Source organism: Periplaneta americana, chromosome 17, assembly GCF_040183065.1.
Source record: "Periplaneta americana isolate PAMFEO1 chromosome 17, P.americana_PAMFEO1_priV1, whole genome shotgun sequence".
Taxonomy (NCBI): domain Eukaryota; kingdom Metazoa; phylum Arthropoda; class Insecta; order Blattodea; family Blattidae; genus Periplaneta; species Periplaneta americana.
This window is the reverse complement of record NC_091133.1, coordinates 74,418,719-74,444,075: the sequence shown is the minus strand read 5'-3', so window position 1 is coordinate 74,444,075 and position 25,357 is coordinate 74,418,719. Positions and strand designations below refer to the sequence as shown.

General features: G+C 34.6%; 1 long non-coding RNA gene across 1 annotated transcript in view; it reads right to left on the bottom strand.

The window, feature by feature from the left end:
• The window catches only part of LOC138693068 (uncharacterized), an 880,072-nt gene extending 876,764 nt beyond the window's left edge, over positions 1-3,308 (bottom strand). Inside the window, exon 1 of the long non-coding RNA XR_011330218.1 lies at positions 2,879-3,308. This is a non-coding gene — a long non-coding RNA (uncharacterized lncRNA). The remainder of the gene's footprint in view (positions 1-2,878) is intronic.
• Positions 3,309-25,357: the final 22,049 nt, after the last annotated feature.

Here is a 25,357-nt window from a genome sequence, read left to right as displayed (position 1 = left end):
AAATAAAGCACGTGCTATTTAACAAATTACCGGAATATGGCGGTATTTGAAGAAGTTATAAAAATATAAAAACATGTTGATTTATTAAAAAACGACTCAAATAAGTTTTCTCATTTTTATCACCACTACCATCATCAATACTTCACGGTAAAGGCCCGAAGTATGGCCTGTTCCGTCTCCAATATCATTACGAGAAAAATAGATCTTTCCAGCACTTCATTGATCGTCCAATAGCTCTTCTATTTACAGAATTATAATTATTGTTTTTTTTAATCCTATTTAAACTCGTTTACATTACTATGTGGTTTAGCCAGTCTTCCTTTATTTGTTTTTTCCTTTATTATTATTATTATTATTATTATTATTATTATTATTATTATTCAATTTTTCACTTTTAGCTCTTGTCATTTCTTTATTTGTTTTGTAAACCAATAGAGCATGGGTGTCCAAACGCCTGTAGAGCCAGGAGTTGCACGTCAAGCATGCTCTGCTAAGGTCAATAACTTTCCATACAAAATAGGAAAAACGACCTTAAAGTATATGCGCTGCGGGTTGCTTACGACAGGGGTTACCTCGTACGAGTTATACTTGAATATCTATGCAATAGAGTATATTCCACAAGTCTATTTCTGCTGCTTCTATTCGTTTCTTTGGTTGTGTTGTCAAGGAGCCCGTATTTCGGAACCATATGGACTAATAACATGGAAAGTGTCATTGTTTTATAAAATTTTTAGAATGTTTCTCTCCTTATATTGTTCAATAGACTTTGTTTCATTGTTCTTATTAACTGTTGTTGTTGCTCTTGTTTAGTCAATTGTCCGAATATAGGTCTGAACCTCACAAGTGATACCAACAAGGCACCACTTATGAGGCAACTTGACCAGGAGATAATGGAATAGTGCGGCCAGTTCCTTTCCCCCTACATTCCATAATATATCGCCGACTAGCTACATATTACACTAATCAGACTTCAGATGTATACAAACAATTGTTCTTCCTGTAACACATATCGACATACCGTCAAGTGAGATGTAGGCATATTGCTTGATAATAGATGTACATACCAGACAACCTCAATCAGAAGTAAAACTGTTGGTAATATCTATTTAAATCGTAAATAGTATAATTAAACGAAACCAAAAAAACCTATCTCCCCAAAAATTTTAGAGCAATAACTAACTTCAAAATAACGCCAAATAGTGAGACTTAACTTGATAATTAAAGGGATCTGAAAGAATGTCATTGTGAATAAACTGACAAATCTTTACTTAGTACAGTGGTTATTTTAATTGTAAGTTGCTACATAATACGTATTTTTTATTTCGTTATTTAACGACGCTGTATCAACTACTAGGTTATTTAGCGCCGATGGAATTGGTGATAGCGAGATGATATTTGACGATATGAGACTGAGGATTCGCCATAGATTACCTGACATTCGCTTTACGGTTGGAAAAATCTCGAAAAAACCCTACCATGTAATAGGCCCCCTAAGCAGTAGTCGAACCCACGCCCGAGTGCAACTCCGGATCAGCAGGCAAATGCTCTACCGCCTGAGCTACGCCGTTGGCTCATTAATATGTGCTATCAGGAAACATGACAGTATTTTGTTTTAAAGCTTACGGTACTGTTACTGACAGCTGACACAATTTGAACATTGTAATTTTTTCAGATTATCTTTACACAGTTGTTTATGTTAATGATAAAAGATGTAGATTTTGGTGTTTAGGGCAGGTAATCGTAATCGTGTTTAGGGCCTAATATAGGTAATCGTAATCGTACCTTAATGAAAGTAACTGAAAAAAGTTGTGTTTTTTTTTTCGGCAAGTATATTTGTTCAATGCTTTGGAGTGTCATTAGTTCATTACTTTTCAATGTGAATATAAATATTAATTCAAGGCAAACGAAATACAAAAATATTCCGAACTTCCTATGTCAAGAAATAAAGGACATCGTTCTCTTTCACAAATAACAGGAAACAACAGTAACAAGAAATGTCACAAATGTTTTCGTTTCGACTGTACATAGTTTCGTTTTCAATGGGCTTGCTGGGACTGGTTTGTGAGGAGGAACCGCTATCTAGCCTCTCTCTTATTCTCTCTCTTTACTTAGACTCTCTCTCGCTCCTTTTCTCATCTTGGATCACGTGACGTGCATGAAAACATATTGAATGTAGCAGATTTATTAAAAATATTTACATACCATATACATGGACCTCTGGTAGCAGTTTAAGTCCCTACTTGGACTTACTTTTACGTTTGTGCTCTAAGGTAAACGTCAGTTATTTCCCACGCCTTAATGTTTTGTTCATAAATGTCATTTGACACTTTGAAACTATTATTCAATATTCAAGCATACAGGTATACTCATTTTGCTTATTCACATTAAACCTGGCCCTATAATTTCATGAATTACATACTATAACGATACTTACTCGTAAACACATTGAGTATGAATAAAACCCACTCAATAGTTTGAGAGAAACAGCTGTTAGACATTAATAGTGTTTAAAGACGCTTTTACTAAAAAAAATAACTAAAAAACGTGAAATTACATTAGGATGCAATGTTTTTAAAATAGTTAATACATCAACAGGCAAACCGCCTAAGGGTGAAAATTCCTGCAGTCTACGCTCATACTTCATGGTAAAGCAACCGCACCTCTACAGCATGATCTCAGATCCGTGAAACAGACAATAGGTGAAGCATTATCCCAAGACGAGTGAAAGCGCAGGTTAGTAACAGACCACATGTTTTACTCATGGTAACACGGCCTTCAGTCGTAGCACGTAGCTTTCTTTACAAATCGTTGTGCGTTAATACAAAATGTAGTAAACTTAATCGAACTTTAAGAAATGATTTTATGAAATAAAGTTTACCTTGAATCACAAAAGCTGACCATTCCAGTCTTCTTTGGTCTCCGAAGACTCAGCAGAGCGCGTCTAAAAATTACAGCCTTCCAAAATGCATCGTTAAAAATATGCCACTACGAGGAATGCAAAACAGAGATGAAAACATTTGGAACAGGTGTTCTGTCACCGGTCAAATGCACACACCAAGAAAAAAAATAGAACAAAACACGAAACACTGATAACACGACACTAAATCTAGTCACACCAAAAAATACACACGAAACATAAATGTGATCAACACACAACAGAACCAACACAAAAAAACACGAATTCAACAGCTGACTTTGTTTACGCGGGTCTTATTCCAAGAACTTCGCATACACGTCTTCTCTAATTCGAGTTTCAACGCGGAATAGTTAGTTCCATTACGTCGCCGGTAGTCCAAGCGGACCAAGCGTTATAAGCAAGAGCGCTGGAAGAAGTGAACTAATACGAGGATACTACGTAGTTCTAAAGCAGTCCGGGAGATGGCAATAGTGAAATACAATCCACAGATACCAACAACAGACGCCATTTTTAGTCTTCTGAAAAGTACTACAGTTAAACACAAGATTCTCGACACAATAAAATACGCAACTTTTTAAAATTAAAATACCATCAACATTAATTACCACACCTCCTATTTATCTAACACGTGGTACCAGTAAAATCTTGAAGCACTCATTTTAATACAAGTTACAATATAATGATGCTTAGTCCATACCTGTGGAGTAACCGTCAGCGCGTCTGGCTCGGGTTCGAACCCTGGTCGGGGCAAGTTACCTGGTTGAGGTTTTTTCCGGGGTTTTCCCTCAACCCAATATGAGCAAATGCTGGGTAACTATCGGTGCTGGACACCGGACTCATTTCACAGGCATTATCACCTTCATATCATTCAGTCGCTAAATAACCTGAGATGTTGATACAGCGTCGTAAAATAGCCCAATAAAATAAAAAATTATGCATAGACCGGTTTTTGAGTAGCACTGTTGGCGTTGTACTTACTTACAAATGGCTTTTAAGGAACTTGAAGGTTCATTGCCGCCCTCACATAAGCCCTCCATTGGCCCCTACCTTGAGCAAGATTAATCTAGTCTCTACCATCATGTCCCACCTTCCTCAAATCCATTTTAATATTATCCTCCCATCTACATCTCGGCCTTCCCAAAGGTCGTTTTCCCTCCGGCCTCCCTTATAACACTCTATATGCATTTCTGGATTCGTCCATACGTGCTACATGCTCTGCTCATCTCAAACGTCTGGATTTAATATTCCTAATTATGTCAAGTGAAGAATACAATGCGTGCAGTTCTACGTTGTGTAAACACAACTTAAGCCGTTGGCGTTGTATTATGGATTTATTCGATTTACAGAAAAGACCACTGAAAATACTTAGGCTTAGATATTTGGACAATCTGAAGGAACACCTAAAAATTTTTAGAACATAATGATAACTGGAAAGTTGTTTGTCAGGACAGAGAGATTTTATAGCTTATAAGCAGACTACAGAACTTTATGTACTAAAAAAACCTGAAAAAATGTATGCAACTATGCAATAAAACAGTCGACATATGCTCTAAATATTAAAAAAATAGTAAAAGTACATTTTCTAAAGTCCACAATTTTTAAGCTAAAAAGTTCAAATCTTTACTGAATAAGATATGCATATCAATATCACAATCACAAGTTGTCAATTTTAATCTTTTCTCGTAAACACTTTTTAGAATATTAAACTTTTAATTTTCTTTTTAATTTTCTTAGTGAAAATCCTATTTCTAAAAGAATTATTATTTTTTAATCTAATTTCTTCTTGAAGGTAACACTGCATATTGTGCAATGGACATTAGTAATGTCCTACTGTAATTTGTTCATTTGTAAAAAAAATGTATAATTTCTTCAATGTTTAAACATTAATAAAAAAATTAATACAGTTTACGTATAATTCTCTATAAATAAAAATATGTATGCAGCTAATTAAATGCTCCATTTCACAACAGAGTATTAATGAATAAATTTGTCAAGTTTCATCACTCTAGCTTTAACCACTGAGAAATAAAATGAATACCTATGGTTGAAAACGTAGAAAATTTATTTTCTGAAATAATTAAATTTAAAGTTTTGGTTACACATAACTCGTACATTCAGACAACTTCTACGAATTATATAAAATTATACTTGTAATTAAGGTATTCAGATAAAATTTTCATGAAACCGTACATTTTTAGCGCTAAAATAAAAAAATGATAAAATTTGTCAAAATCCGACTATTTTCAGTAGCGCATTGCAGTAAGAGTTTCATTTGGTTTAATAATATAAGTTATAATTTATAATAATAGTAATTATTATTATTATTTATTTGACATATCATAAGCACCTCTCGATCTTTCATTCTTTGTAATCAAGGTTAGCCCCGTAAATTACATGACATATTTTACGTAAACTACACGTTACGTCGCGTATGAAAACTAATATTTTACACCATTTTCTATGTGGCATAACAAATTAGTTTCATGAACGTAAACTAATAAGTTACATACTCTTCCCTGTGCTTGAAGGTGCTATGTTGCTATATTCTTAATTATCGAGTCATAACATGTAGCCTATATTTTGCGCAGCTTTTATTTTCAAATTTTGTGGAAATAAAACCAAGTTCGTCATACTTGCAATGCAAAGATCTTTCTGCGTAAGTACGACATGTCATCGACGTTTATTTTTAACACAGGATCTTGTTATTTGGTCACTGTCCGAAGACAGGTTGGAATATCATAAGTAGTAGAGATGAACAAAATTAACTGCCGCTCTCGCTCGCTGTACTCGTTGCATTTGTCTTTCGAGTCTCGCTCATCATTTTCGAAATAGCATTTGGTCGGCGTGGAAAAATTTCGTAACTTTGAATAACATACAGCATTGAAATAAATAACATTATAAATGTTTAAATGAGACAAAAAGACAAAACAGAACAGTATCTTAGTTATAAAAATGTTCTGGTTCTATTATATATTACCTATAGTTATATCAATAGAAAAAAGCAATTCTCAAATAAATTTGCATTTCTAAGAAACATAAAACATAACGTTAATATTTTTTACTTGAGATTGCACACTTGATCTCAAACAAATGAAAAGAAAATTCCTAGCCTTTTAATAAGGACCTAGTAAATGAATAAAGACTGGGGAATGGATTATTGTACACTGAAAGGTAGAGATGACGTTTCAAATAAGCTACTTGATTGTTTATATATATATATATATATATATATATATATATATATATATATATATATATATATTAGGGTGGCCCTTAGCTATAGGTGATTTTCCGAAAGTTAAAATTGTGCTGCTCCCACCCCCTTATCTTGTTCCAATCGACAAAAAATGATCTGTGCCAATTTACAGCTCAATCGGACAACTGCTTGACGACCCTCAAATGCTTTGAAGTTGGAACATAGTATACGCAACGATTAATTCCATACAAAAACGGTATACTCTTCCCTATCTCGACCATTTCTTTTTTTCTTCTTAGAGAAATTTATGTGACATTCTGGCGACCCCAGCAATTGTTTAAAATATTCTGAACGAAATTTCCCAAAAGTTAATTCGAAAAATTCCTGAAAATAAAATGAAAAATTTAAGAAATATAAGGTTTATTTTAGTAACGCACACAACTTCTATAAGAGAGAAACATTTTTATTTACAACAATAATTTGTATAGAATCAAAACACTATGTAAATGAACGAACATTGAACATTATTTTTTTCCTAAGGGAGGATTTAGTAGCAGTTGGATATTTATTACAGTCTCTGGTAACAATTTTTAAAACAAATTGTTTCTCAGTTTCATCTTTTGTGAGAATATTATTGTAATCCTGAATGAGTTTGACTTCTCTTTCTGCAACGTCCTTCACAACAACTATCTTCTAAAGTTTTTCAATTCCACATTTGTAAACAGGAACATCCTTCCAAGTTGAAGAGTCTTTGTTGAGGAAATCGGTGCTGATAGAAAATCTCGTGAAGAAAAGTTTAGTACCAGGAGTTATAAAAGACGAAAACGCAATATTTGTAAAGGAAGAAAAATCATTCTGTTACAGAATGTAGCTCCTCAGTTGATTTCTTCTTTTTCTTCTTCCAGTATAACTTGAGCCATATTTGCTTTAACCGCTGTTGGAACAGACATCAAATAAGGATAGAACCACAGTTTCGGGAACGAAGTACCAGAGATGGTTGGAATACTTATTTGCAGCAGCCTGATTTCTGGATCATTATCCTGATAATTTATCAGTTCACGCATGAATAGGAAATCATGATAAGGTGCTTTAATTACTTCTGATGACAGAAACCAGGCTCGAACACAGCCTATACTCGAGCAAGAAAAATACATAATTAATCTCCTTAAAGAGTTCTTTTCCTTATGAGATACCTGAAATTGATCTTGAAACAAGTATATCTTGTATGCAAAAATTGCTTTTGCCATTCACCTAGCATGACTTCCCGCTCCTAGTATATGAAACGATATCCCGTTCTTTGCAATGCTGCTAAGAAAAATCATCGTTAAAAATTCTTATCCTCTTCATTTATCATCTGTCCCGAAGCTCTGAATGAACTATGTCAAAGAGATCGTCCATAATTTCCAAAAAAAAATATATCTTTTTTTCTTTTCTCTTACCTGCAGTTCTACTCAAATATTTCTATAAACCTTTCCAATCATCATAGAGTTTGAATAACTTATGAACACAGTGGTCACTTTTCTAGTACGGATTCGTGCTTTTTGCCAAAAAATTAAAACTTCTTGAATCACCAATGCTACACTTTCCTTTGTTGTCAGATTTACAACTTGAACATTGTAGAAGAAAACGCTTAAAACTTGCCAGTTTGAAGGTAATTTGGCTCCGATGATTTGATTGGAGAGACAAAAGTATTGTCTTAACTTATGTGACGAACTACGTGAAGAGGTTGATGCCATTTTACAATTCTAGGAAAAAAGTCTTGAAAGTCACTTTACACAAGCAGTTAGCAGGTGAGCACAGACAGTTCTGAATCAATAACTGAAAAATTATTCATCATCAAGATCATGTTTAGTTATAAAAATAAATGAATAAAACAATAATAATAATAATAATGATATAGTTTATCTAATAATATTAGAAAAACTATTTTACGGGCTAAAATTTCAAAACTTCATGGTCGATGAGGGTCGCCTTGCAGTTGTCTGATTGAGCTGAAAATTTGCACAGATCGTTTTTTTGTTGATTGGAACAAGGTAGAGGGGTGGGAGCTAAACTTTTAGAAAGTTGAAAAATAAGGGCCACCCTAATATATATATATATATATATATATATATATATATATATATATATATATATATAACAGTTGCCAAAGTAGATAAAAGTTCAGTCAAGTATAAATAACTATGGCGATTCAAGGCTACTTGACGTTCGGGACTTCGGGAGTGATCAATCTCGACGTCTCGAAACACTCACAAGCAGTCTTTACGTCAACGATGCGACGTATAGAACATTGTCGTGCGGGTTTTCGGCTTTGCGGGCGCTGTTAGTCTTGCTTTCTCGATCGTTGTTCATCTCTAATAAGTAGCTAACATCAATAAGGCTTCACTCACGAGGTGCGCATGACATTGAACTACATGGTCCTATCTCCAGGTACAAAGTCAGTTGTAAGGTCAAGAAGGGAATACATTAGACGTGGCCTGACCAGTTAATAAGTTGATAAATAAAAAGGGCACGTATTAACCCATTATGTTAAGACTGAAGAATTTTATTAGCGAATTGAAAATAACTTGTATCATACATTATGTAGGTAATAAATAAAAATTGTGTTTATATTTTCTTTTGTAGTGCTAGTATATTAATTTATTGCTATAGTAAATGTTCTACATTTTCAATAAACTTTTTTCTCTGACTTCTAATGAAATAAATGTCATATATGTTGTTATAGGATGGTCAAAAGTTACCTTGAATTTGAAGGGGAATATAAAGAATTGAATTTAATAGGAAAACACATATGTGGTAAAAAGTTTGTTTCTCCAATTAGCTGTTTTACTTTGTACCACAATTAAATGTCAAATTTCACCTATCTAAAATATAATTTTTGATGTTTATGTCTCAACCCATAAAATAAGTAATTTTCTTAAATAATTTACTTGTAACAACAATTTAAATACACACTATTTTAGGTAAGTATACAAATATGATAGAAGTAGTAGAAAGTTACCCCAAATGACTGTATGCAGCGCCGCGGCCTCGCACCTCGCCTGCGTTGATTCTTAAATTGAACTCTTCCGAACTATGCTGTGAACTGAAGTTGGTAGATGAAGGGTAGCTGTGAGTATATTGAATAAGCAGTCGCGGACAGCCGATAAGGATGGTCCTCCAGCCTAAGGGTTGGGCGAAACGCTAATACCCTTCACCGGGGGGGGGGGGGGGGGATCTCGTTACGAAACCCCAACATAAGCCTCGGAATGCGACTAATTCTTTGGAGCGACCACAGCAAAGAAATAAGGTTATGAGATTTGTTACTTGAAACGTCATGCCACGAGTCTTTATAGAACAGGAGGGGTAACATCAAATACTCTATAACAATAATACTGGAAAGCTTGCCTGTTTAGCATTGCAAGCGGCGGCGAAAAGTGACTGTGCTGCTACCTAGCGGCTTGGATTGTTTATACACACCTTGCGGCGTGCTGGGTTACATGAGGAAAAACTGAGAAGTGTTCATTTGATATCAATAAAAAATGTAAATCAATAGTATTATTTAGAGTCACAAGGTTCACAACATTTTAAATTAATAAGAAGTTACAAAGTTATTGGAATAGAAATGAAATGAAATGAAACAAGTCCCATATTTTCAAATGTAATTATAATTTAATTGTGCATGACTTTAGAAACTTTCATACATCGTGTATTTCGTTCCATGGCTAATGGTTATCCATTTTATTTTTTATGTAGGCCTAACAATTTATTAGCACATTGAAATATTTGTCAGTGAAGATACTGGCACAGTCACTGCTTTAGGGATAACGTCTATATCTTGTATTTTATCTTTCACATGAAGCAGATGTGATTTTAAAATGTCTGCAGATATTGTATCTTTTGATAGAAAATAACTTATATGTAGTTGCTTTAAAATTTTGCACATTCCTCGAATAAATTTTTACGTCAGTTGAAGTTTGTTGATTAGGCTTATCTATACCTAATTCAATTAATCCCTCAAAGTGTTTGTTTTAGCATTATAAGTCATGTTTTCCTTCTTCAACAACAATAGTTACAACTTTTTCATTCAATTGTACAATATCGGATTTTATTTTTAATAATTAATTGTAGAATGGTACAATTTATACCGGGCCCATACCAAATTCATGAAGTCAATTTTTGAGAGATCTAACTGTTGGTAAACATAATTTTCTTCTTAGAAATCTTTCGTCTTGAGGTGAACATTAATGGAATGTTGCGGCAAAACTATTATCATAACTGGAATATCGTTTTCCCATTTTCTTATTTTTAAAGCACACTTGTGACTAATGAATTCATCGTCTTAAACAATTTTAATTAAATCGGCATTTACACTTGCTTGTTTAGAGCTGTTATTTCCCCTTGAGCCAGTTTTTATCTTTTAGAATTTCTTGCATCGTAAAAAACAGATCTTAATTTAGTGAAATATTAATAATGCCTTTAAAATATAGGTCTAGGCAAATTATTTGTCCGAATAACTTACCTGAGTCACTTGTTATGAAAAAGCATGAGTCCATGTTCTTCACAAAATCAACAATTCACATTTTTATGTTACGCATCCCAAGACACAATATTTGGATAAAAAAGTAAAGACTTTCAATTTTTTATACGGAGAAACCAGGCAGTAAAGAAACTGTGTTTTTTTATGAACAATGTAAAGTAGATTTATGCAGTTTAGTAACTGTTTCAGTTAACACAGAGAATATGTCATTGGTAATGCACTATCTAATTACACGATGGAGGAATATGGCCTGTCGTTTCTGTCTAATATCAGAAAATCCGCAGCTTCCTCGATGCAAGATCTAATATGTTTATTTGGGACCTTCGCGATTCTTTCATTGTGCTTTGATTTTGACTCATATTTTCGGAAGAAGCTATTAAATTCAGTGAAGGAATAATTATTATCTTCAGTCTGTTATGAAAAACAGGATATTAAAAATTAACAGTCCTACGATTGATTTGAAACTTCGGTATAATTTTCCAATTTATTACGCTCTATTTTTACTTACTTCTAGTGTTTCAAATTATAGTTATTGAAGTCCGATAATCAAAAGTGATCTGAATATATTTTGTGATTTTTTACATAATACATTCCATCCCTCTAATTTTAAACGTTTCGTCTAGAACTGTTTTTAATTAGTGCTCGCATTTTGCTTATGATATTTTTTGTGTTTTGTTTTTAAAGGAGTTTAGATAAGGACGCAAATAGCGATAGTAGCTGACGCGCCCTATTAAACCTCAGTAACTAACGTCTGTCTGCGTTTATTTGACTATATAAGCATGCCACACTTAAAAGACAAAAGCAAATAACTGTAGTACCCGTAGTAGAAGCAGTAGTAATAGTAAAATATAATCATCATCTTGTAGCAGAAAAGTGATATTCTACTGGTGTTTACATGACTACTCCCAATCTCTATCTTTTGGAAATCTGAAGAAAGATCTAGCATATTTTGCTAGGTATAGTTTTTTCAAAACATAGAACAAACATTTCCATATTTAACTGACATTGTGTAGGATACTACTATAATGAGAATAATCCATAGGACATCATGTGTTTGTTGAAGAACAAAGCTCATATCACATTTCAACGCCCTATTCGTCATGTCATCCTCGCTGCCTACAATCCCTGCCGCTAGATTGCACTGGCGAGTCATTCGCCACATTTACCGTGAACTTTCCGGTATTATCATTGTAGAGTATTTGGTAACATCAGTAGCAAAAGAATATGTGGATATAGAATAGACTTTGTGGGAGTACATGAGGTTAGGTTAGATGGGTATGGCATATCACCAACAGAAGACTGTTGTACTGTGCGGAAGAAAACAATAATCACCAATTAGGAACAGAATTCTTAGTAAAAAATAGTCGAATTTATCAGTGACAGATTATCGTATTTAGTACTTAAGGATAGATGGTGCAATATCATAGTTATAAATGCTGGCGTTCCTACAGAAGAGAAAGGCATCCATAAAGAATGGCTTACCGCATCAATTTTTTACTAATTCAGTCAACTGCAATATGCTACCATCTAGTGAGCAAAAAGTGAACGTGAAGTAAATATAGCAACGAACGAACGATACCGCTGAATAGAAATGAATATTATTAGCTTGCTTGTTCATATCGGTATCGGATCATCAAATGAACGAATAATTTTAGTGAATCATTACAACTGAATCGATTCTTCCAAATGAATCAGACTTTCCATCTCTACTACACAGTGTCCCGTTAAAATCTCCCACATTTTAACATATCATAAAGTATAGGCTAAGTATACAGTAGAAAAGTTGGAGAAATGAAACTCCATGAAATGCTAAAGTAATTAAAAAAAATTAATTATCGTTAGTAAATCTCTAAATATGACCAATTCCATCTATCATGGCACTACAACCCCTTCTGGGCCTTGGCCTCCATTTTTCCCTGTCTTGAGCTCCTTCCCTCCAATCTATTTTTTTATTTTTAATTGGTTATTTTACAACGCTTTATCAAGTGCGATGGTTATCTAGCGTCCGAGTGAAACCATCCCAACCTAATAAAATCCTAATTATATTGGTCTAATAATTAAACATATTATAGACATTACAAACATAAGAACCAATAAAATAAATCGATTAATATTTATATCCCCATCCATATAATCATCATTATACAAAATAACAAGGTGATAATACCAGCGAAATGAGTCCAGGGTCCAGCGCCGAAAGTTACCCAGCATTTGCTCTCAATTGGTTGAGCGAAAACCCCTCAACCAGGTAACTTGTCCCAACCAGTATTTGAACCCCGAGCCCGCTCGATTCAGAATCAGACATGCTAATCGTTACTCCACAGCAATGAACTCCAACCTCCTTCTAGGGTCTGTAATGATATCAGTAGGCTTCGTATTCCAGCTAACTAAAGACTGAAGTTAAAGACACATTGGGTATATAATACGCCGAACACAGGTAGGCCTAATGCAACGGGTAAGGATATAAACAAACGCGTCGTCATGCGTGTTCGTGGAGTACAATCAACTCCCGACATTCTGAAGCTATACTAGTAAACACATGCTCGAGCCGTGATGTTCATTTTCGGCGTGATCTTTGCAGTGAATAATAACGTGCATTCGTAAGTTACGGAACTTGAACATATGCGGATGTCACTTGAAATGATTTTATATTACAAGAAGTTCTTTCAGTAGCACATGACGTTATTGGTGCATGATGTAGTACAAGATATTCATAATGCCTGATATTTTTTCGTGGATATTGCATGTCGCTCATCACTGAAAACCCACTAATTTTCTATGTAGGTACTTCTCTAGAAATTCCCTAAAATGTAGATAATTCAATTTATTAATTGAGATGTTGGCACTGAACATCATAGTAGGCTACACAAATCCATGCTAAACGTCGAGTTAATATCTTCATAATTTTCAGATTTTGATGGTACTGGTTTTTTTAGATTACGTTCAACACACTTTCTGTGCCTTTTGGTACTGCGGTGTCTTTCAGTGCACTGTTTTTGTCACTTTTACGTTTATTTTACACAATTTATATGTAATGTTGTCTATATTGACAGTGAAAATATTTGTTCAAATATTCTCAATAATGACCTGCAATATTACACTCTTGAGCGTCTTACCTAAGGAATTTTACCTCTGCAATGAACCTTCAATCAGCCACAAAGATGCAGTTATTTAAATAAAACGACTGGTAAGAGCAGTGATCGATAAGACTACTCACTATGACTGCGTCCCTATTTTGAATTTCTAGAGGAAGAGGGCAACAGGATGCGTAACTATTTTGTATACTTGTACCAGCGCTGTGGCGTACATACACTTCGAATCAGACAACTTCATTCAAGTTTATAGGTACCTGAAATACGGAGCCTAGATATGAGTATATGACCCATTAATGATATTGAAAATATGCAAATCTAAAATCAATTTTTGTCATATTCTTTCCACATGTCACAGATGCGGGTTCGTAAAGTTGGGAGGTAAGGCGGTTTTGTCGTATGTGTCCGGTCTTTACTTAGTCATACAAAAGGAAATACAGTGGATTTATATAGGGTGGACGTGGTGGCCACGAAATGGATCGGTTGCATCCGATCCAGACAAGTTGAAATATACGATTGAAAGACTCTCTAACCTGAGGAATCCAATGTGAGTAACCCTATTCTGTTGAAAGATCTGCTACTCAGATAGGTTTAGGCCTATATACGAACTGTTCAAGTATTTCAAGGTAAACAGTGTAAATTAAGTCTACGCATACTATTGCTTCACAGGCCCGACAATCCTGTCCATCATACCACACCAGACGTTCAGTTTTGGGTTGTCTCCTATGTGTTTATGTTAGATGTATGAATATACAGGGACATCATTTTATTTTTACTTCAACTTTTATTGTACCTGAGTTTTTGAATGTACTTCACTCCCACCCCTTCCACTAGTAAACTTCCAACCGTTCACGACTCAGAGCCGAGGACGCGTAAGCAGTACTGAGTTAGTGAGTATAGTACGTTCCAGAAATATGTTCGCGTTTTCCAGTGACGAAAGAGCTTTCAATATTGAATCATATTTTCGCACAGGTACTGTCGTCTGTTTGCCTACGTCGCATCCCGGTTTCCCCCACCTGCTTCTGTTTGCCCCTCTGTAAAGTCTAGTAGCTGGGCTGTCTTAGCTATTTTCTGAAAACATTAATTTCTGTTAGGAATTGGACGTCTACTTAATATTATACAAGTGTTTAAAATAACTTAAATAAAAGAGCCTCGTTAAGTAATTAACTGTCACGTGATTCCCCCCCCCTTTCTACGACACTGCGACAAAACCACTTGAACGGACAGTAGATAGCATGTCTGTGTAATTTTATCTTTTCGGATCGGGTAGAAGTGAATATTGAATTTACAGTACGTAAGGTACTCTTTTATAGAGTAGGTACAGAATTATTTCAACATGAGTTACTCGTACGAAGGACGAAACTGGTAATTGGAATTAGGTACAATAGTCTATGATGTGATAATATGCACAAAAGAACTGAAGCCTGTATCGAAATGAACGGCCACCATTTTCAAAAATGTGTTTAAATATCCATATTATGATTATTTTTCAATTTAACTTCATTCTCTATATTGTACGCTAATGTGCTGTAGACAGTACAATATACATTGCATAATTAATACGTCCGAATGGATAGCTCAATTCGTGAATAAAAACACTAAAGAATAAAAACACTAAGTGTTAATACAGTACTGTATTTTGATTAAACAAAAACCTAATGAAAATTATCAAACTCAAAATTGCGATAGTTCCTAGTTTACATAAATGGATGAACTACTTTTCTTCCCTCCTATACCTAGTAAAGTGATTTGTATTTTACGCCAGTATCATCGAACTCCAGTCGTGGAAGGGGTAGCAAACGGTGTTTCCTGTTTCAATCGTTAATAGAAAGGTATAGCCAGATTAATATTAAAAATGTTAGTAAAAATAAAATGATGTCCCTGTACAAGAATTGCTTGTTTAAGGAGAGACTCCACTGAAAATCATGAAAATTTTCCAAGAATTTCTATTAGTTATTTCACTTCTTTAGAATGGTTTTAGTTCAATTCCAATTACAAATATGTTTATTTTTTAAATTGAGGTTGTAAGGTGGCGTGGCATTTAAAGAGCTGTTAAAATTATTTTTTTCATCAAATAATTATTTTTTACGAATAATTTCTAATAACTTTTTGTTATAAAGTTGGCTCCCTGAAGTTACTAGATAGCAGAGGAGGATTTTAATAGGTATGTGTTACATAAATATTTATTTTACTTTCAAATCTATGGTTTTTTAGTAGGTTATTTTACGACGCTTTATCAACATCTTATGTTATTTAGCGTCTGAATGAGATGAAAGTGATAATGCCGGTGAAATGAGTCATGGGTCCAGCATCGAAAGTTACACAACATATATTGGGTTGAGGGAAAACCCCGGAAAAAACCTCAGTCAGGTAACTTGCCCCGACTAGGAATCGAACCCGGGCCACCTGGTTTCGCGGCCAGACGCGCTAACCGTTACTCCACATGTTTCCGTAAGTTTATTTTTCTTGATTCAACACCAACTTTTTATGCCAAATATTAATCAATCTGGATGAATTTTTTTCAGCAAGTATTTATGAGGTAGCCGCATGTTCTTATGCATCTTTTTGTAACAAATGCTGCTAGTTTATTTTATTAATAATTTTTTCATGCGTTATAGAAAAAATAACATTTTCGAAATTAAAAAGAAATTGAAAGTGAATAAGTGAGATATTTCATAAAATGAATGCATAGAAATGTTTCTCACAAATTGAGATGTTCTACTAAAAACTTGGGTTTGGAAATATTTATAAAAATACATAAAAAAAATATATATTTGAGAGTTCAAAATTAGGATTTTGTTAGTTCTTTACATAGTAAACATGCTCTTAAAATTTGGGTGAAAAAATGATTAGGGTAAAATGATGTCATTTTTAGTGAGTGTCCCCTTAATAGTATTCGATGACGTTGCTGCGACGGCGGACACCGCAACCACTCCCTATCGCTGGCATCAGAGCGGAATCTCGAAGAGCTGACTCTTAATGGATATGGAATATGATTTCGAATGTTTACAGATTCTTGGAAGCGAGTATGTATGACTTCACTGAAAAGTATCAAGTATTGAATCTGTGTTTAAAATTATATGTGTTAAAGCATATTTGTGGTTTATGATGAAATTCTAAGCATATTTCTTTCTTCCCAAGTAACTACAGGCCACCGATGGAGCTCGTGCAGAAGCGGAAAAGCCCTAATGCGAATCTGCGCTAGGAAGTGAATGCGAATCCCGTTTGGGTTGATTAGCGTCATTAAATAACCAATTCAAACAATAATAACTACCAGTAGGCCTATTAAAATGTAGGTAAAAAAAACGGGAGATTTTTAAATAGTGAAATGAAACTTTAGATAGTGTATTAAATTAACTTTTATTACATGAAAATATAGAATATAGTACGCCATTTGCAGGGGCGATTTCTCAGGGCATGCTATGCTTGCTGCGCAAGCCCAATATTTTCGTAGAATGTGTATTTCTCAAAATGGCGTTACGTACATTAAAATTTATTTTGATTTTTGGAATACTGTATATGCGTAATACCATCCGCAGGTTGCATACCGCAAGTATCGCAACACTTGCTTGTTTCTCGGAGCTACAGGAAAGACGTAGAAATAGCGAGAATATGATGCGCGCGCAAGTGCCTTCCTCCCTGGTCCGTCCTAGGCGCACATGCTTGTGTTATGTGTTGTTTGAAGCTCTGGTCCGAGAGCTACAACAACGACTATTTAACGTTACACAGAGCAGTATTGACAGCGGGAATGTGCTGTGATTTGCGAGTGCAATGTAATTGTATGAGCGGAATGCATGTGTTAGCTGCTGCATGTATTATTAATTCTTAAACACTAATTTGAAGTATTGCAATGAGTTCGGAATTGTGTGTTATTGAAACCTTAATATTAAATCCATTTTCCCGAAAGGCTATTCAAGAGAAGACAGACGTTATAGAGAATAGCCTATGTGCGTTCGTTCAGTGCAGCTCAATACAACAATATGCATTGGTTGGCAGGGTCGAACAAACTAAATAAACTGTTTTATTGGCCATGTTTGTTATATTATATCGAACTTCTACATCTGATAAGCGAATATGATCCATGACTCATAACGATTTCATAATTATAAAATAAATTATTTATGTGGGTCTGATTATTTTTATTAATCATGAATTATTATATCCTTCCATCTTCCCCTATGAATAAAAGAGCAAGCCTAACTTTCGTGACTAGCACTCGCCCCTGGCCATTTGCATGTAACCACTACTTCTTGAAAATTATATCCTTGAAATGTCCTCCACCAACGTGCATTCTTTCTTGTAATCACTCTTTGAAGTTTCTCATTACACTTTGTAACATTTGACTAAGATGTTTGAAATATCTTCACAAATTGTTGTCTTCAGTTCCAACTGATCAATGTTTCGCGGTTGTTTGCGTATACCTTACTTTTTAGTTACCCCCATAAAAAGAAATCACATGCACCTAAATCTGGGGATCGTGCAGGCTAGGGAGTGTCTCCATTTCTCAATATGACATAATTCCAAAACAAATTTCGCATTTCCGTCATAGAGATGGCTGCAGTATATGCTGTTGCACCGTCTTACTGAAACCAAGTTGAGCTGTTGATGCGAAAATGTCTTCTTCTCAATTGACCACTTAAAAATTTTGAATCATTATCACATAACGAGATGCATTAACAGATTGCGCACGGATTAATGGCATCCTCAAGGAAATTAGACACAATAATTCCTTTGGAAGAGACTCCAAACGGTTACCTTCTGTGAATGCAGGGGCTTTTTCATGAAGCTGCCGTGGGTTTTCCTGTGCATAACAGCTTCTGCGCATTGACCATTTAGATAATAAGATTTTACAGCAAATCCTCGTTGCTCACCAATCCAATGCTTCATTTTTAATAAAGTGTGACAATCAGGCTAAACAATGATAATGAATCTAAGCTTACTGAAATTAACCATATATTTCCAACAACAAAATTAAAATCCTCCGTTTCTTTGGCTCGCCTTATATAATTCAGATCGTGATAATTACTTCTGGGTAAATTCACTTACGCATAACAAAGAAGAATAAATTAAGTCTTCAAGAAAGAGGAACTCTTTTCGCTATTTGCCACTGCGTAACATTTTATGACGGACGGTAAGAACTTAGAGTGAAATCGCAACTATAACTGACAGGCAGATGACATGCCCAAGACGACCACCCACCTTTCCGGTATCAGAGGTGCTGAAAACGTGTATTTTCTCGAAAATCCCTCGAAATTGAAATTTTTTGCGTCACAATATTCTATTTTTTCTTTGTACTTCGTCTAATGAGAAACTAAATAAAGAGAAAGACAAACAAGCCGTAATTATGAAATATGGCCTCTGTCCGGCATCATTTGAGTTCTAAACTTTTCGGTAAAATTAACGTGGCCTCAAACTTTCATCCAGGAATGGACATAACCTCCGTTATGTAAAATGTAAATGTGAGGTAAATGTGATCCAGTTCACACCTTCCATAACACTGGGTGTTCAGTTCAAAGTGTGTCATGGCTCGCTGTATGCCGTCATGTGGCTAGCCGATGAGCCTAGAGAATTCAATCTTCCTACACTTCCGCAGAGGTGTATAACCTATGAGGTAGAGAAGTTGCCTAGCAAGTACGGCGTTCATTCTGAAGAGTACCTACCGATATGTACGGTAACGCCGGTAGTGGCAGGAATGTGAACTGTTTGCAAATACGTACTGTCGGGATATGTGGAGAGGGTTAAGACGATTATTTACGTATTTGTTGACATTAACTTCGACGGTCAACATGGACACGGAGCATTTGATTTGTGTTGTGGAATGTTACCGTACGCAACCGATGATAACAAATGCCCTGCGTACGACTTGCCGGCGCAAAACACAGTTCGAAAGAGGTTATGGTAGCACACAGACCGTACAGACCGCCATCTGTTGCTACGACGTTCAAGTTATACCGTACACGTTCTCAAGTTCAGATTGAAGAACGCCTTAAATAATAGGCAACTTCTCTAACATATAAGCTGAAACTCGCTTCAAATCGGTTACCCAACAACAGTGACGTCATGACACACTTTGAAATGAACACTCAGTATTTTGGACGTGTTTATATCACATGAACTTGGCTTCTCTTCCTCTTAGGGCTGTACAAATCTAATGCGGCATGTCATCACATTAAACATTTCAAATCAAGTCAAATATGTAACATAAGCATTCATATGGTTTAGCATTCATTATAATTAATTTTTCTCGCCTATATGTTTGAAATACGATAAATTGATCGGACTGTATTTTCAACTAACAGTGATTATAGGTTGTCTTCTCCATTAATAAATTATTTTTGTAGATTCTTGAAACCTTTCTCACTATTTCAACCTGCATAAGAAATTGCAATAAAATAACACATTGCTTTACCGCATTTAACAAATATTTTATTACTACAGTATAAACCATTTTTAACAGTCCTGTTTAAACTCATATCTATAAGTTTATGTTCATCAAAATCCTTCTTATGTTCAAGGTCAAAGTGTCGTCTGATATTATGCTTTCTCAAATGAACAGTTGAGGCATTGAATTTTACCTGCATTCATAATAATAAAATAGCATTCTTCCCATGTTTCTTGGAAATTAAAACTAAACTTAAAATTGATTCGCCATATTTCACTACTTTACACACTCCTGATTAGAACGCTGTGGTATCGAGTTCATCCTCTGCTTGCTGTACGAGTACGTACATGCTGACAGATAGAATATTTGTGAAAGGAGAAATGAAGGAGTGGTGTATACAGTACCCGCGCGGTAACATTGTGCCCATCCCTGCCTTAGCCCCATAGTGAAGGAGCTTGCTCTTTGAATAGAACTATAACTATCTACAGGGTGGGCAAAATAAAACTGGCACGGAAAATCTGTAATATTTAAATTTATATATATTGATAGTTATAAGACTGTTTAAGACTGACCTTTGTTAATGAACATCACAGAAGATGCATCGAAATCACGGTTTCCTGCATTGTCAGGGACATTTATGCGTCAGTCTTATACATATAAATTCATATATTTCATATCAATTTTCCACGGGCCAGTTATATTTTGCCCACTCTGTATAAGTACACTCGAATCATTTTCAAAATAAAATTAAGACTTAGTAACAAGTTCAAAACTTACATGTATATTAATTACATTTCGAGGACCCATCCACTATCCAGCACACATATACTGCAATCCGATTATTTTGTTCGTTTTAATTTGTTAGGCCTATATTTTGTTTTCTGCGGCGCACCGTTAGCTGAAAGGCTAGAGTGTCACTTTTACACGCCAGTAACCAGGGTTCGAATCTCGGTGGGTCCATGTGAAATTCGTTGTGTGATATGTTAGGTTTTCCCAGGGTACTTATAGAGAGACCTAGCGCCTAGTACCGACCTTGTAATAAAATGAAGCTGACACAATATGAAATTTAACTTGTTATGAAACATAATGAAAAGGTTGTTTTGACAGTTCTACAGTGCAGATGTTAAATATTGTGCATTGTTGATTTTAAACTCATTTTAAAAGCGGAATTTACTCCTTCGTTAGTATAGTTCTGACTTTATTGTGAAACGTTCGTTTAACGTTCTGTGCATTTGACAGTTCATATTATTAATATAAACTTCACATTATCGTTCCGGGTTCTTTGATTATGTCTAAGGACTGCAAAGCTCACTTTTACAATTTTTAAACAAAAAGTCGCGTAGTGATTCTCGCGAGGTTAGTGAAAATTTTACATTGCAAAAAAAAAATGTTTCTTCGCAGCCGCAGCGTGATGTCGCGAAAGTTCTTCCAGGAACTCGTTTCACATTTCCCTGTGAAAACTCAGCAGCTGATAATAATAATAATAAAATTTTAAATATCGATAATGGAGGCTAAATTGTAAACAGTTTTAATAATATCCACTTCTCTCGACAAAATTCTGTTACATCACTGGATATAACTGACATTTTGCTGTATTAGCTAATCAAAGTATAGGTTCCAGACAGTATAATGAATGTTTATTTTTTCATTGTATGCGTATATGTTTGTGTCTTTTTATGCGCAAGGACGCATTCGTATGCTTATGATAAGAATAGAGCCCGGATGTTTAGGCATTTATAACAGTTAAAATAGCCAGGCAAAAAAGGCAATAAAAATGTAAAAAAAAAAGGCAGAATAATCTTTAAAAAGGCATTATAAATTTTAAAAAGCCATAATATATTTTAGCAATAAATTTAAATTATACCAACATAACTCACATATTTACTTCGTAGGTTGACACATGTTGACTTATAAAAGACTTTTTTCGTCATTAACTGTATTTCCACAAATCTTACATAGGTACCAATACTGTTCCATCGATTGAAAACACATGGGCACCAAATTCACTAACGTAAGCATGAAGTTTACTTTTCAATAGTTGACTGAATTTAAGCATTCTAGCTAACCGCTCTTATACCTTCTGTCATCCGACAATAACAGTGGCTGTTCCTCACTCAACAATTGGAAATGCTACGTGACAACTTCTATGAGAACGAGCTTAATATTTGAAATTATAAAGCTGATAGTTGGTGTCGTGAAGACATGACAATATTATATTTGTAACTGTAGATTTTCGATCATTATTCATATTACACCAATAGTGTTAAAGCACGATTATTAGCAGATTAAGCACTGAAATGAAATACTTTTATTTACTATTGTTAGTAAAGTTAGTCATTGTTTCAAATATTTAAATTTAATACACATTACCAGGGAAAGGATTTATATGTAAATACATATTTACTTATAAAGCTAATATAATTTATATTTTGCATTATCTTTATGTTTCACAATGTGTAGGGTTGAAAAATCCTACTTTTATTTTCCATATTTTTCCATATTTTAGAGTTTAGTACATATTTTCGTTAATTTCCATATATTTTCCATATTTCATATAAAACAGTCCATATTATATTAGGTTTAACAATAAAACAAAACAAAATTCCATTAACTTTTAAAAATACATTTCAACAATAGAGATTTAAACACATGTTCAGTAATCCCTTTAACATCAGAGTTATTTGAAAATTAGCAGTCCTATCAACAATGGGAAAGTAAGTTACAAAACTGTATTAATTTAATTTAAAATTTTTAACAGACTTCAGTTGTGCAGCTCAACAGTTAAATGCCAGTCAGAGTACACATAGGTTCAGTTTTGTAAATCATACTATAAAGACGGTAAATATGCCAAAAGTACGTCATTCAGTCAATTTAAAATCAAAACTAACAAGTTACATTTCAGAATTTAAAGAAGATGGTTTATCAACTGACAATAAAATATTATTTTGTAATTTGTGTCAGTGTGCAGTATCATCTACACAAAAGTTCCTGGTGCAACAACACATTACAACTAGTAAACATCAGGCCAACAAACAACTAAATTCCAAGCAGAGACAATTGTTTTTAACACAACCAACAACATCGAATGTAAGATCTGAGTTTAACATCGACCTGTGCCGTTCTCTCATCTCTGCTGATATTCCTCTCTACAAACTAAAGAATAAGGTCTTCAGGGAATTCCTTGAAAAATATACTCAACATACAATCCCGGATGAGTCAACACTTAGGAAGACGTATGCTCCATCCATCTACGATGAGACAATACAGAAGATAAGAGATGAAATTAAAGATAGTTCAATTTGGGTTTCCATTGATGAGACTCCCGACAAAGAAGGTAGACTTGTTGGTAATGTAGTTATCGGTTTGTTAAGTGAACAATATTCTGAACGAATTCTTTTACATTGTGATGTTCTAGAAAAGTGCAATAACAAAACTATAGTTAAACTGTTCAACGAAGCTATGGGTATGTAGTTATCGGTTTGTTAAGTGAACAATATTCTGAACGAATTCTTTTACATTGTGATGTTCTAGAAAAGTGCAATAACAAAACTATAGTTAAACTGTTCAACGAAGCTATGGGTATCCTGTGGCCAAAGGGTATTATGTACGATAATGTGTTATTCTTTATTAGCGATGCTGCCCCTTATATGGTCAAAGCTGGACAAGCATTATCTGTTGTATATCCTAAATTGACTCATTTTACTTGTGTGGCGCATGCATTTCATCGTGTGGCAGAAGTGGTCAGAGACAATTTCCCTAAAGTAGATTTGTTGATTTCATCAGTGAAAAAAGTATTTCTCAAAGCTCCCAGTAGAGTTAACGTGTTGAAAGAAATGTACCCTGAAATTCCATTGCCACCAAAGCCAATTTTAACTAGATGGGGTACATGGCTAGAAGCAGTTGAATATTATGCCGAACATATAGACTCTATTAACAATGTTCTCCTTGCATTGGACTCTGAAGATGCAGTCTCAATTGATACTGCGAAAACAGTTACCTGTGACATAAGTGTAGCTCACATTCAGCATACATTTTCATGCATCATAAAAACGCTCAAAAGTCTCCAAAATAGGCACCTTTCACTATCTGAAAGTTTTGAAATTATAAATAGTACTGTGGAACAACTGAATCGTGGTAGAGGTAAAGTTGCAGATGCAGTAAGAGCTAAGGTGGACACTGTACTTTCAAAAAACCCTGGATATGAAGAACTACAAAAGGTTGTTGCTGTGATGAGTGGTGAATCAACAGTGAAGATTAACTTGGACTTATCCCCAGCAGACATTGTGAAATTGAATTATGTACCAGTTACTTCTTGTGACGTCGAACGCTCTTTTAGTCAGTATAAATCTATCCTCAGAGACAATAGAAGAAGATTCACTTTTCAGCACTTGAAAGAAATGTTTGTAACCTATTGTTATGGTAACAGACAATAAAAATTGTGTTTTGTTGAAACTACATTGGAAGATAAGGTACGTCCATTATATTTTTTGTTTAGTTTGATTAAAATGTACCAATATTTAACGTACATAGTCATTTTTTTATAATTTTAAGTCCATATTTAATTCCATATTTTGGTAAAAATCCATATTTAATTCCATATTTTGGTAAAAATAACTACATATATATTTACATATTTCATATATTTTTAGTCCATATAAATCCGTTCCCTGCACATTACATTACAATTAGAAAATTGCAAATAAACATTGCTTTAAAATGACAAAAAAAGGCATTTATTAGTAAGAAACACCTTAAAAAGGCAAAATAAAAATTGGCCCTATAACTTTGATTTACTCCAAATCACATTTATAGGCCTATCTATGCAAATAATGATTTACTTCCACCCAGTAAAAAAGGCATTTTTCCAAACATCCAGGCTCTAGTAATAATTAACAATAGGGTGGGATGAAGTCTTGGGGGTAGTACGGGTCCTCGATAATGATAAAGGATTTGAAGTACTTGAGGGTTTGGTCCCAGAAGCTTCTCAGATGAGTTCTGGCGTTATCATGACTGAGTTTCGGCACTGAACCCTGAACTCATTTCGCTGGCATTATCACCTTCAGCTCACTCAGACGCTAGCTAACCATAGCAGTTGATAAAGCGTCGTAAAATAACCCAATTCAAAATCATGGACGAGGCAGGATGACCCGCCTGTCAGCATCGAATTGATAAATGTCACCCAGGCCACCACATCGTATATATAGGGTGCACAATGGGCAAATGACTGTTGACATATCCATCGATTCATAGA